Source organism: Balaenoptera acutorostrata, chromosome 5 (genome assembly GCF_949987535.1).
Source record: "Balaenoptera acutorostrata chromosome 5, mBalAcu1.1, whole genome shotgun sequence".
NCBI lineage: Eukaryota > Metazoa > Chordata > Mammalia > Artiodactyla > Balaenopteridae > Balaenoptera > Balaenoptera acutorostrata.
The window spans coordinates 46,477,158-46,489,839 of record NC_080068.1 but is presented as its reverse complement, the minus strand read 5'-3'; the positions used below and the strand labels follow the sequence as shown (position 1 = coordinate 46,489,839).

Below are 12,682 nucleotides of genomic sequence, written 5' to 3'. Positions count from 1 at the left end.
CAAGATATGATCTGTCCTGGAGAATGTTCCATGAGCACTTGAGAAGAAAATTTATCCTGTTGTTTTTAGATGGAATGTCCTATAAATATCAATTAAGTCCATCTTGTTTAATGTATCACTTAAAGCTTGTGCTTCCTCATTTATTTTCATTTTGGATGATCTGTCCATTGGTGAAAGTGGGGTGTTAAAGTCCCCTTCTCTGATTGTGTTACTGTCGATTTCCCCTTTTATGGCTGTTAGTGTGTGCGTTATGTATTGAGGTGCTTCTATGTTGGATGCATAAATATTTACAATTGTTATACCTTCTTCTTGGATTGATCCCTTGATCATTATGTAGTGTCCTTCTTTGTCTCTTGTAATAGTCTTTATTTTAAAGTCTATTTTGTCTGATGTGAGAATTGCTACTGCAGCTTTCTTTTGATTTCCATTTGCATGGAATATCTTTTTCCATCCCCTCACTTTCAGTCTGTATGTGTCCCTAGGTCTGAAGTGGGTCTCTTGTAGACAGCATATATATGGGTCTTGTTTTTGTATCCATTCAGCCAGTCTGTGTCTTTTGGTTGGAGCATTTAATCCATTTACATTTAAGGTAATTATCGATATGTATGTTCCTATTCCCATTTTCTTAAATGTTTTGGGTTTGTTATAGCAGGTCTGTCCTTTCTCTTGTGTTTCTTGCCTAGAGAAGTTCCTTTAGCATTTGTTGTAAAGCTGGTTTGGTGGTGATGAATTCTCTTAGCTTTTGCTTGTCTGTAAAGGTTTTAATTTCTCTGTCAAATCTGAGTGAGATCCTTGCTGGGTAGAGTAATCTTGGTTGTAGGTTTTTCTCCTTCATCACTTTAAATATATCCTGCCACTCCCTTCTGGCTTGCAGAGTTTCTGCTGCAAGATCATCTGTTAACCTTATGGGGATTCCCTTGTGTGTTATTTGTTGTTTTTCCCTTGCTGCTTTTAATATCTTTTCTTTGTATTTAATTTTTGATAGTTTGATTAATATGTGTCTTGGCGTGTTTCTCCTTGGATTTATCCTGTATGGGACTCTCTGTGCTTCCTGGAGTTTATTAACTATTTCCTTACCCATATTAGGGAAGTTTTCAACTATAATCTCTTCAAATATTTTCTCAGTCCCTTTCTTTTTCTCTTCTTCTTTTGGGACCCCTATAATTCGAATGTTGGTGCATTTAATATTGTCACAGCAGTCTCTGAGACTGTCATCAATTCTTTTCATTCATATTTGTTTATTCTGCTCTGCAGTAGATATTTCCACTATTTTATCTTCCAGGTCACTTATCCGTTCTTCTGCCTCAGTTATTCTGCTATTGATCCCTTCTAGAGAATTTTAAATTTCATTTACTGTGTTGTTCATGATTGTTTGTTTGCTCTTTAGTTCTTCTAGGTCCTTGTTAAACGTTTCTTGTATTTTCTCCATTCTATTTCCAAGATTTTAGATCATCTTTACTATCATTATTCTGAATTCTTTTTCAGGTAGACTCTCTATTTCCTCTTCATTTGTTAGGTCTGGTGGGTTTTTACCTTGCTCCTTCATCTGCTGTTTGTTTCTTTGTCTTCTCATTTTGCTTAACTTACTGTGTTTGGGGTCTCCTTTTCGCAGGCTGAAGGTTCGTAGTTCCCGTTGTTTTTGGTGTCTGCCCTTAGTGGCTAAGGTTGGTTCAGTGGGTTGTGTATGATTCCTGGTGGAGGGGACTGGTACCTGTGTTCTGGTGGATGAGGCTGGATCTTGTCTTTCTGTTGGGCAGGTCCACATCTGATGGTGTGTTTTGGGGTGTCTGTGACCTTATTATGATTTTAAGGAGCCTCTCTGCTAATGGGTGGGGTTGTGTTCCTGTCTTGACTGTTGTTTGGCATAGGGTGTCCAGCATCTGTATTGTTTTTGAGTGTGTCTTTTTGCATAGCTTTTTGCTGGTTGCTCTAGATTAATTATATTGATATATATGTAATTTATCACAATCGGCTGCTATTATCATTTTTCTCATTTGAGTTAAATATAGAAGCCTTACCTACCATTTAATCCTTTTATTTTCCTTTATTTATAACATAATTGTTTTAAACCTCTCCTCTGCATGCATTTAATCAATCAGACAGTGTTACAATTTTTACTTCAACATCAGTTACCTAATAGTTCATTTACCTCTTCCTTGTTTCATTCTAGCTTAACTACCACTCATCTGCCCCACTTATTACTTATAAAATATAAATCAGAGATAAAGTGCTGTAGATGGGGGTAATATCAGTGCCACTCTGCTGAGCAGAGGAACTACAAAATAGTCTCCATCTTCAGTCAGGTGTAAGGTATGGGAGTAGGGTCAAGTTCATTGGCCAGTAGGGCAATATTTTATTTCTTGTCATTTTTGCTTTCATTAAGTTTCTTTCTCATTTTGTTTCACTTATTAATGGTAAGAAATTTGGGATGCTTATTGAAAGAAGTGCAAAATGTGTTCCAAAACCGAATATAACATTTAAAAAATTAGTTTCTGTTTCTCAGTATCTGTATCCTTGCTTCAGGGTTCCTGCTAATACACACAGTGTCTGTGAAAAGTAGAGGAAAACACTCCCACTGGGGGAAGAATTGTAAAAAGGTGCCATTTTTAGGGCTGCTCTAGCCCCACAGTATGTGGGCTGAATATTCTACCCTCACCCTCTTAGCAGGGTCCCTGTCTGCTGGGCTCAGCCTGCCTTACTGTTACCTGTGACCCTGCCTTACCTCTGAATTTCTCTCATGTTTTGATCTAAAGAAATTTTCTAAGAAATCTGCTCAGGTATATTATTTTTCTTTTATTCTGATATCTTGGTTTCTTTGAAGAGGAATAAAATGTAAATTAAATGTAGATTTATTTCTATTCAAAATTCAGTATTAATAAAAGCAATTGTAGCTCTTACCACACCCGTCGTAAGTAATTTCCAGCAACAGGTAACAGGTGTTTTGAGGAAAAGGGGGCTCCATGGTCAAAATAAGTTGAGAAAATGGTACATAATCTATCCCATTTTTGTATATTTACATAGTAACAACTCTCAAAAGTTATGTAGTAAAGAAATTCTTGCTTAACTTTGTTTAATCTAGCATTTAACTATATAATTCTACATAATTAAATAATCCAAATTTATTTAACTACGTAATTCCTCTCTAATATATTTCATTTTATTTTACTTTGCATATCACCAATTAATAAGTTTTAGTCTATTAATGCCTATTAAAACCAATTTTAGCTTGGGAAATATAAGTTGAAAATAATTTGTGTGGTTTCTACAATATGTGGGATGTTATACTATGCACTGATATAATTAATCTTTCTTGGCTTTTTAAAGTTAATAACAAATCTGTAACTTTACTGTCATCTCCTCTATAGAAAGTTCTCTTAGTCTGCATCTAATGGACCTTTTCAGGTTCCAATGAATGGCATGAACAGTCCTCAAATTGGGTATGCTATTTTGTGTAAGATGTGCACATTTCTGTAGAAAGGGCTCATTGTTTTAAAATTCAGTCTTCAAAGAGTTTGTGACCCTTGTAAGATTAAGACCTACTCTTCTATAGGAGGTAGTTGCCACCATTTGTGTAGTTTTTCCTTTCCCAAATCAAGGTACTGCATTAAACAGCAATTTAGGTATCTAAACAAGATATAAAGATACATTATAATATGTGGGTGAAGGCATTTAGGACATTTTGTTTTTATTTCAACTACCTATAATGATTATAACTTGTATAAAAGGGCAGGGGAAGTCACACTCTTTATGTTTTTATATTAAATAGCAGATTCAAATTTTATTTTTCATTGTTGCTTTAGTTTCCTGATGTGTTTTTTTGGTCTGTTTATATTTATTCACAGATGGTTATTAAATAGCGACTAGTTGCCATATATTAGATATTATGAAATAAAAATAAGAATCATCAGGTGATTTTAGAGGATAAGTCTTCATTTGAACTTTACATTTCTTGGACAATAATTAGTAAGGTTAATATGCAGGTGTTTCCCCCCCCCCCCAAAAAAAAACAACAGAAACTGAAGGGATGCATTTTTAGCAGTTTGTTGAACAGCCAAACTTACTCCTGTTTTGTTACTTCAGACACCTGTTCTGATGCTATTCCTTGGCTCTGTATCACAGAACTTCCCATTAATGACTGTCCTTTTAGTTCTAGTTTGATTCTTAATTCCATAAAATTTCTATTTTCATTCTTCCACTATTCCTATCCATCCAACATCTTTTTATAAAAAGTCTATTTTATATTGAAAACAGGCAGGGACCATTTTTATCTGTATTCTATAAAGTGATGTGGGCAGGATTTAGGTCCCAGCGTGTAATTTTAATAATTTAAGTGATCCGCCTGGGAATGAGGAATGGCTGAGGGTGCAAAATCTGAAACCTTGACCTTAATAGCATCATGTTTGAAAAAGCTGAATTAATTACTCTAAGAAAATAATGTACAAATGTAGTAACATATGAAGAAAATGTTTCCTTGGGAGAAAAATGAATTAATTATGGTAAAAAATTTTCAGCAGAAACAACACTGCATTCTTTTAAAGTGAAATCATAAATAGAGGTAAACTAATATTTCCGGAATTACTGACACTCCATATACAACGTGTATATTTTTCTTGGCCTTAAAATTTTTTTTCCACTAAATCAGATTCATTGCATTTGGCAAGATTTTTAGAAAGAGCATGAGGTTATTTGGGGGATGAGTATTTGACATGTTCACACAATGTACAGTTCAGGGTTCAAAGTTGAAATCACAGCACTGTTTTTCTTGACAAGAATTCTCTCTGGCAAATTGCCTAGGAAAATTCTGGTAGGTTTCCTTGCATCCCACCCAATATTCAACTAATATTATAAAATCAGTCATCAGCTGGGACCAACTAACTGCTCTAGAGTTATTTATCTGAATAAGATGACTCTCCATTAGACTTGTTGAAACAATGGGACACATTTAATTGAAAGACTCAAATATTCTTTTGCCTAAAAATTGGTGAGAAAATATATGTTGAATTTGTATCTTTGATAATATGATAATTATATTATTGGTAAGTTATAGAAATACCTATATATCTCAGGATAAAATCTAAGTAGGAACTTCTTAGAAATGTTTCTGCTCTAACTTCATTTAATGACATGTTACTGTTGTACTTTTACTATGCCATCAACATTTTCACTTGTTAATTTATTTTGGTGGCTATAGTGCTGAAATTTTATGTCATTTTGAACTATAGACTCTGCCTCATGGAAAATATTATAGTAGTATTCAGAGAGTATAGACTCATATTGACTATTATAGTGTGAGTCTAAAATTTGATTTTAAGAGTGTGAGCATGTTGCTAAATCCAAGTTTGTGTGACTGATGCACAGTAAGGCCAAACAAACCGAAATGCCAGAATTTGGAGCTGAGAAAGGTTTATTGTGAGGGCCAAGCAAGGAGAACAGGCAACTCATGCTAAAAACACCCGAACTCCGTGATGGTTTTCAAGAAAGAGGTTTTAAAGGCAGAATTTGGGGTGCGGACTGCAGGGTGTATGATTTTCTTCTGATTGGTTGGCAGTGAGGTAACAGGGCGGTGCTCCAGGGATCTTGTGCTCAGCCTGGAGCTACCATCCTCCACCTGGGTGGAGTCCTTACTTCCTGCAGAAGAACTCAAAGATAGTTAGGTACATCCCTTGAGGAGGAGCTAGGACCTTATTGCTGCACTATTGTTTGACTGCTTTTCCTTTGTTTCTGCATTCCTTCACTTCCCTGCTTAGTAACTGTTTGAATCTGACCTTTGAAACTCAGGAAAGGTTTAGGAGGCTGAAGTCTTTTCCCTACAAATGAAAGTGGGGACATGAAAAGGCTTTTGTACCTGGGAGGGCCCCACAGGGTCCTGCTTGATTTCAAGCGGGCTGTGAAATGTTGAACAACTAATGTAATTCTAGTGGAGTTCTTCAGTGTCTTCCAATAGAATTAAATATTGCTTTTTGGAAGAAGCTGATTTGGGATTAAGAGCCGTAATTTGTGATGTGTCATTGCAAAACATTATGTAAAATGGCCATGTTTGTAAATATGCAAGGTTTAGGTAAAACAAGTAATTTGGATGCTAAAGCAAAAATTAGGGATGCAAATTTTTGTTTTATTTCCAAGTTTTCTTTCCTGTGTACTATCAACTCTCTCTGCATTTTGTAGTTAAATTGGTGCTATGTAGAACCTGAAGGTTTATAGCAAAGTTCTACTTTTTTCTATCTAACAATGTTTACAAGCATTTCACCATCATAAAACATTTTTCATTTTATTTTTTATTTTTATGTTTATATTCACAACAGAGATTCATTCATTTATTAATATGCATTTATTGAACATGAATTATGTACCAGACACTGTTCTAGTCCCTCAGAATTTACTAATGACTAAGGCAGGATAAAACTTCCTACCATAATGATGTTTACATTATAGCAGGAGAGAAGACAATAAACAAACAAATCCAATGGCTAATTCTTAGTTCTCATCTTAGTTGACTTACAGCAGCATTCAACACAGCTGATCTTTTTCAATACTTTGCAACACTTTCTTTACTTAGTTTTGGGATTTCCCCAGGTTTTCTTCTCTGTCTGTTCATTCTCTATTTCCTTTGCTGGTTCCTCCTTATCTTCTTGATTTCTTAATATTGACGTGCTCCAGGGCTGTCCTTGAACTTCTTCTCCTCCTTGTCTTCTTTGCATCCTTGATGATTGTATTTGTGAGCATGGCTTTAAATACACTCTCTACTCTGACAACTGCCTACTTATTAGTCTCCAACTTAGACCTCTCCCTTGATCTCCAGGTTCACTATGGAATTGTTCACTCCATATATCTTCTTTAATATCTGATACACATAAAGTCCTGATTGTACCTTCCAGATTGGCTTGTCCTGCAGGCTTTTCCATTTTAGTATATGGTAACCCCAGCCAAAAATCTAAGAGCTATCGCTCACTTCTCTTTCTCTTCTAACACATCTCTAGTCCATTGTCTTTTTGATCTCATTACCCCTCATTTTCCCAACTCCAGCCATTCTAGCCTCCGTGCTGTTCCTCCAGTACACCGTATATGGTTCAGCCCGAGGGCCTTCTGCTGGAAATCTCATCTCCCAGATTTACTCATGGCACACTCCCTCACATCCTTCAGGTTTGTTCCCAAACTCACTTCTGTGAAACCTTCCCTGACCTATCTATTGAAATTTATACACCCCTTATTTATGTTCCTTACTAAGTTTTTCTGTATTGCATTTATCCCTGTCTAACATACTAGGTATTTTACTTCCTTTGTACTTTTGCTAGCTCCTCTCCTCCTAGAATGTGAGCTCCATGGGCAGGAAATTTCATGTTCTGCTCTGTACCTGGAATGGTATCTGGCATGCGGTAAGTCCTCAGTGGAATGTGGGGCTCCAGAGCAGAGGAACCACACCTCTGCAGGGTTTCCCTCCCTCCTTCTTCCCTCACCATTTCCCCTCCTTCCCTTCTTCCTTCCCTCTTTCTCTCCCTTCCTTCCTCCCTTCCCCTGCCCCCTTCCTCTTCCTCCTCTTTCTTCATTGTTCTTAATAGGCTTGGAGAAGCCGCTGAGTTAAAGCCAGTTTTCTATTTCTGGCTCTCTGTTTGGATTGGCAGTCACTTGGTTATGTGGGAAATCCGTGCCTAGTCTTCCTGAGGTGTGGGCTGCCTGGACATCATAGAAGCCTCTTCATCTTCAGGGTCATGGCCTGTTCTTTTTTTTTGTTTTGTTTTGCTAATTGCTTTATAACCACAACAAACTAGTACAGAGTATGCCCTGTACAAAGCAACACAATAAAGATTGAGGTGCTCCCTTGGGCAAGGCTGAAGATTTCAGTCTGTGGTATTTGGAATTTAGGCTACAGTCCTTGTTTTTGGATGGATCACTGGGTGTGTGGCACAGTCCATGCTTTTAACCAGATTCGAACAGGAGAATGGCCACTTGGCCCAGGTAGAAGTAGATGAAGTGTTTGGTTTCATGTGTCACACAAGTACTGAAGTTCCTCCCCACAATGCAGTGCCAGGTGGGGTTCTACTTCTTGTCAAACTCCTTCTTGATATGGGCAGCAGTGTCCTTCTCTGTATTTCTCCAGTGCCTGAGTAGCGCACTCCACCGAGTCCTGTTGCATCTCCTCCAACATATCGGCATTTCTGATCACGGCCTTTCGGTCACACATGGTTACCAAAGAGCAGCGGCTGGCTGACTGCAACGGCCTCTTGGGGGAGAGGCTGGCGAGACTCAGACCCTTAGAGAGGAGCGGTCCCTACTGAAGCCGTGGTGCATCTATCAGGGTCACAGCCTATTAACCCTATAATTTGAATTCTGCTCCTGGCAGCTCAGCAGTCATTGAATGCCATTGATATGTGGCTGCAAAAGTTCTGTTTGGGGAGTGGCTTGTTCTTCTAGTGAGTGTCCGAGCTGCTGCCCACCATCATGGCTCTGGATAACCCTCCTTTAGTACCTCCTATGATACTGTGCTACATTCACAGACTCATTTATTTTTCTCCATGGCAGTAAATTGTAAGCTCTATGAGAATAGGAACATTTTTTGAATAGTAAGATCTAGGACACTGCCTTGGTCATGAAAATAACTATCTGTTGAATAAAGGAAGGAATGTCTAAATTTCACTTATAGATAGAAAAATCTGAAAACAATAAGATGGAAGCTATTTTATGATGATAAAATATTGGTAATAAGCACATAGTTCTTTCTTTCATTTGTTTTATCTATGCTATTTCTAAAAAAAGTCTTTGTCTTTTTTTGGCACAAAGTTTCCAGTTCTTATACAATGTACACCCTATTTTTTATATACTTTCATTCATGTTAATGGGAATCTGGAGCTGGATGAAGAGGAATAAGTGTGCCTAGCTTGCCATCTTTCCCAGAATATTTTCACCAATGTTTATGTTTTTTAATAAACGTGTTGTAATGAAAATTACTTCTCAGCTTTTTTACTCACCTTATATGCTTGATAGAGCAATAAATGACTTTGTCCACTCTCAAAGAACAAAAATTTATTCTCATCAAGGAGACTTAAAAAAAAAATCTTTTCTTTGTGTGACAAGGCAGGTATTGAGCAGTTGTTTTCCTGCACCTGTTGTCCTTAATTTTTTCTGTTCATCTCTTCATTCCCAAATATGCAAAACTACAGAGAAAAAAAGTTATAAAAGGCTAAAGATATGTGATTTCTCCTGAGGTGTTATTCTGTAGAAACATCTGGGTGTGTCATGTACCTGAGTGATTATAAAACAAACATTTTATATATGTTTGTAAACAGGTCATTTCCCTTAATGTGTGCACAGCCTTCTAAATAATATATCCCAATAGTCTGTAGCAATGCATTCCTAAAAATAATCCATGGTGATAACTAAATGCTGCTTCTAGGAATGGAAGAATAGAAAAGAGAAAGATTTGTGAAAAAATGAGAGGAACAGTTTACCTCATTGAAAGTACTGGTTCAAGTTCTTCTTTTCTCTGTTTGTCAGAACTACAAATGAATTATTTTATTCTTTGTATGTAAGCACAAATAGCTTTGATGGCTATAAAGAAATAGTTCATGTATGTGTCATTGATTTAAATTACTTGAAAACCATTCCAATTTTAAGCGAATAATTACATGTCACAATTTCATGCTAAATATGTTGTTACTTTTTACTAAAATCTTAAGTGTAAGATTCAGTATAATATAAAAATTACATAAATAAATACCAATTAATTCATTTGCTCTTAGAGTAACCTTCTTACTCAGAGTGAGTTAAAAAAAGGATACCCAATTTTTTATCTTATTTGAAATTATAAAATTATTTTAAGAAAAATTTAATTTAGGAAGTTTTATTTTTCTGTATAATCATTGGGAATTGTGTAGAAAATTTCTTTATTATATTTATTATTTATATATTATTATTTTATATGTTTATTTGATGTGTATAGCTCTTCACATTGCCAGTATCATCAAGTAAAATGCTGCCAACCCCTTCCATATGTCATACCTTTTTAAATATGTCTTTGGTGTCTACACAGTCATGGCCTCATTGCAGGGATTCAGTAAATATTTGTTACTTACTCAGTTCATTCATTCTTTCATTCAACAATTATTTATCAAATACCTATTATATATCAGATATTTAATGCAAAAGGTAAACTGTAAATTCACATTTATTTATATCAAAATTTATATTTTGGATGTTATACCTTGGAAAATATTCTATAAATATCATTAGGTGAGCAGTTATTCTTAAAATAATGTTCTATTCACCTTAGTTCTTATTGTTATAAATACTGGTTCACAAAACACCATGTTAGATCCCAATGTCACTTATTTTAAGGCTGTAGCAAGGACATATTTTGCTCCCTGATATCAATGATCCTCTTCTCCTATAATGAAAGGACTCTTGTTTTGTAGCAGGACATGTGGCTACAGAGTAAGCACTACATTTTCTAAGCTCCCTTCGAGGTGATGTGTGCGGTTTCCAGATTTTCCTTAAAGGACGAAGAGCTGGCCCTCTGCCACCTTTTCCCCATCCTGCTGCTTTGAAAAGTGTTTGTGGTGATGGATCGATCATCTTGTACCATGTGGATAAGAGCAGTATCTGAGGGATGACAGAGCTACGTGATAGAAAAAGCCTGGTTCCCCCATAAAATCCCTAGACTATCATTTCCATACTGTAATGTGAAAGGAATAAACCTCTGTTTTCTTTATGGACTGTATTTGAATCTCTGTTATGCATTTCCTAAGACAGAATTTGGTACCAGAAATGGGGTGCATGAAGTGGCATAACCTAGATCTGTGGCATAATATGTTTAGCACTTGGGAGGCAGGAAGCACAGACACAGATATTGGAAGTTGAAAAGCTGGTTGATCCCTGATATGCTGAGGCAAAGCATTGATATAACTGTTGATTACAGTATTTTAGAAGGCAGATTAAATGGTGACGGAGGCCATATATAACATTAGGGGAAATCACTGGAAAGCTGCAGGATCTTCATGTGTGTTGGCAGCTTCTTGCTCTTCCAGCAAAATCCTATGACAGAGATGAACTCAGGCTAGAGTTAACCAGTCTGCAAGCAAAGGTGGAAGGGCATATAGTTCTGTTAAGAAAGGCTCTTTGTGCCAGGTTAGCAAAATAATTTCACTGAGAGTCCTATAATTTGAGGCCTTTGAGGGTTGAAAAAGTCAACTCCTGTATTCCAAACCAAAGCAATTATAACTGGTAGCTTCAAAGCCACTGCCTTAGTAGGAGATAAATTCAATGTCCTGCCAGATTTGGGAACCAGACGAGAAGCAAAATCAAATTAAGAGTATTGCTTTTCCACCCAAACAAAATGGTTTAGATAGCCTGGATGTAGCTTCCATCCAGAGAGGGGGTAAGGAAAGCACACAGGGTAATAAGGAAAAGACAAGCATCTTCAGGCTTAAAGAGTACATCTAGATTAAATCTTTGGCTATAGTTACTTACATATGGAACTAATCCAAAACAAATTGCCTGGAAGCTAGCTAAGGTTTTGATGGAATTGTATGGCTACAGAACAACAACATAGCCTGCAAAAGCCTGTAATTGTTCAACCCTTTAGAAAATTCCTGGGCCACCAAATCTGGACCAGCAAGGAGAAGGCTACAAAAATATCACAGTCTCCAAGAAGAGCAATCTTTGTACCACCTGCTTGATTCATGGCAAGGGAGGACAAAAGATAGGAAAGCACCCGCCAGGGGATAGAACCAAAGGCTTTGGAAGAAAGCGCAAATTTCTTCCAGGAAAGCAGAATCAGGGCCTTCCAGATGAGACTAATCCATTGTTGGTTCATGGAATATTTGTAACGCCTACTTAGTAGGATTTGATTATTGCTATGGCCCAGTGACTGCTATAAATTTCCCAATCCCTCTTTGCTCAATAGGGGCAGTTTAGTTTGCAATATCTACTTCTTCACAAGCCATGAGTATTGAGTGTATGGGGACAGATAAACTTGTTTTAGTTTGTAGGTTGCCAAATCATGAGGCTCCACATCCATGATTAATGAAGGGAAAGAGCTGGGTACAGTAACCAGTGGGACTTTGGAATTTTCTCCCTTGTGGAGGTAATCAATGTATTCTATGTGAAGGAGAGAGATTGTGATGGATATTTGGGTTGCCACATGAATTGACTGTGGCAAATAATGCTAGTTGTATTTAAATGTCCATTCTCTCCTTTAACAGAGACACAGACATACCTCTGAGATGTTGCATGTTCAATTTTAAACCACCACAATAAAGTGAGTATCACAATTAAGTGAGATACACAATTTATTTTTGTTTCCCAGTGTATATAAGAGTTATGTTTATACCATACCGTAGTGTATTAAATGTGGAATAGCATTATGTCTAAGAAAACAACGTTCATGCCTTAATTAAAAATACTTTATTGCTAAAAAATGCTAACCATCATCTGAGCCTTCAGTTGAGTCATAGTAGTTACATTAAAGATCACTGATTTCAGATCATCACAACAAATATAATAATAATGAAAAAATTTGAAATATTGTGAGAGTTAACCAAACTGTGACACAGAGACATGAAGTGAGCAAATACTGTTGGAAAAGTGGCACCAATAGACTTGCTCCATGCAGGGTTGCCACAAACCTTCAATTTGTAGAAAACACAGTAACTGTGAAGTGTAATAAAGAGAAGCACAACAAAACAATGTA

General features: G+C 36.6%; 1 protein-coding gene and 1 pseudogene across 1 annotated transcript in view; one reads left to right on the top strand and one right to left on the bottom strand.

Annotated features, from left to right (window-relative positions):
• The window catches only part of CFAP299 (cilia and flagella associated protein 299), a 601,825-nt gene that overhangs the window by 64,188 nt on the left and 524,955 nt on the right, over positions 1-12,682 (top strand). The window lies entirely within an intron of this gene.
• Positions 7,915-8,179, bottom strand: LOC103012903 (dynein light chain 1, cytoplasmic-like; annotated as a pseudogene).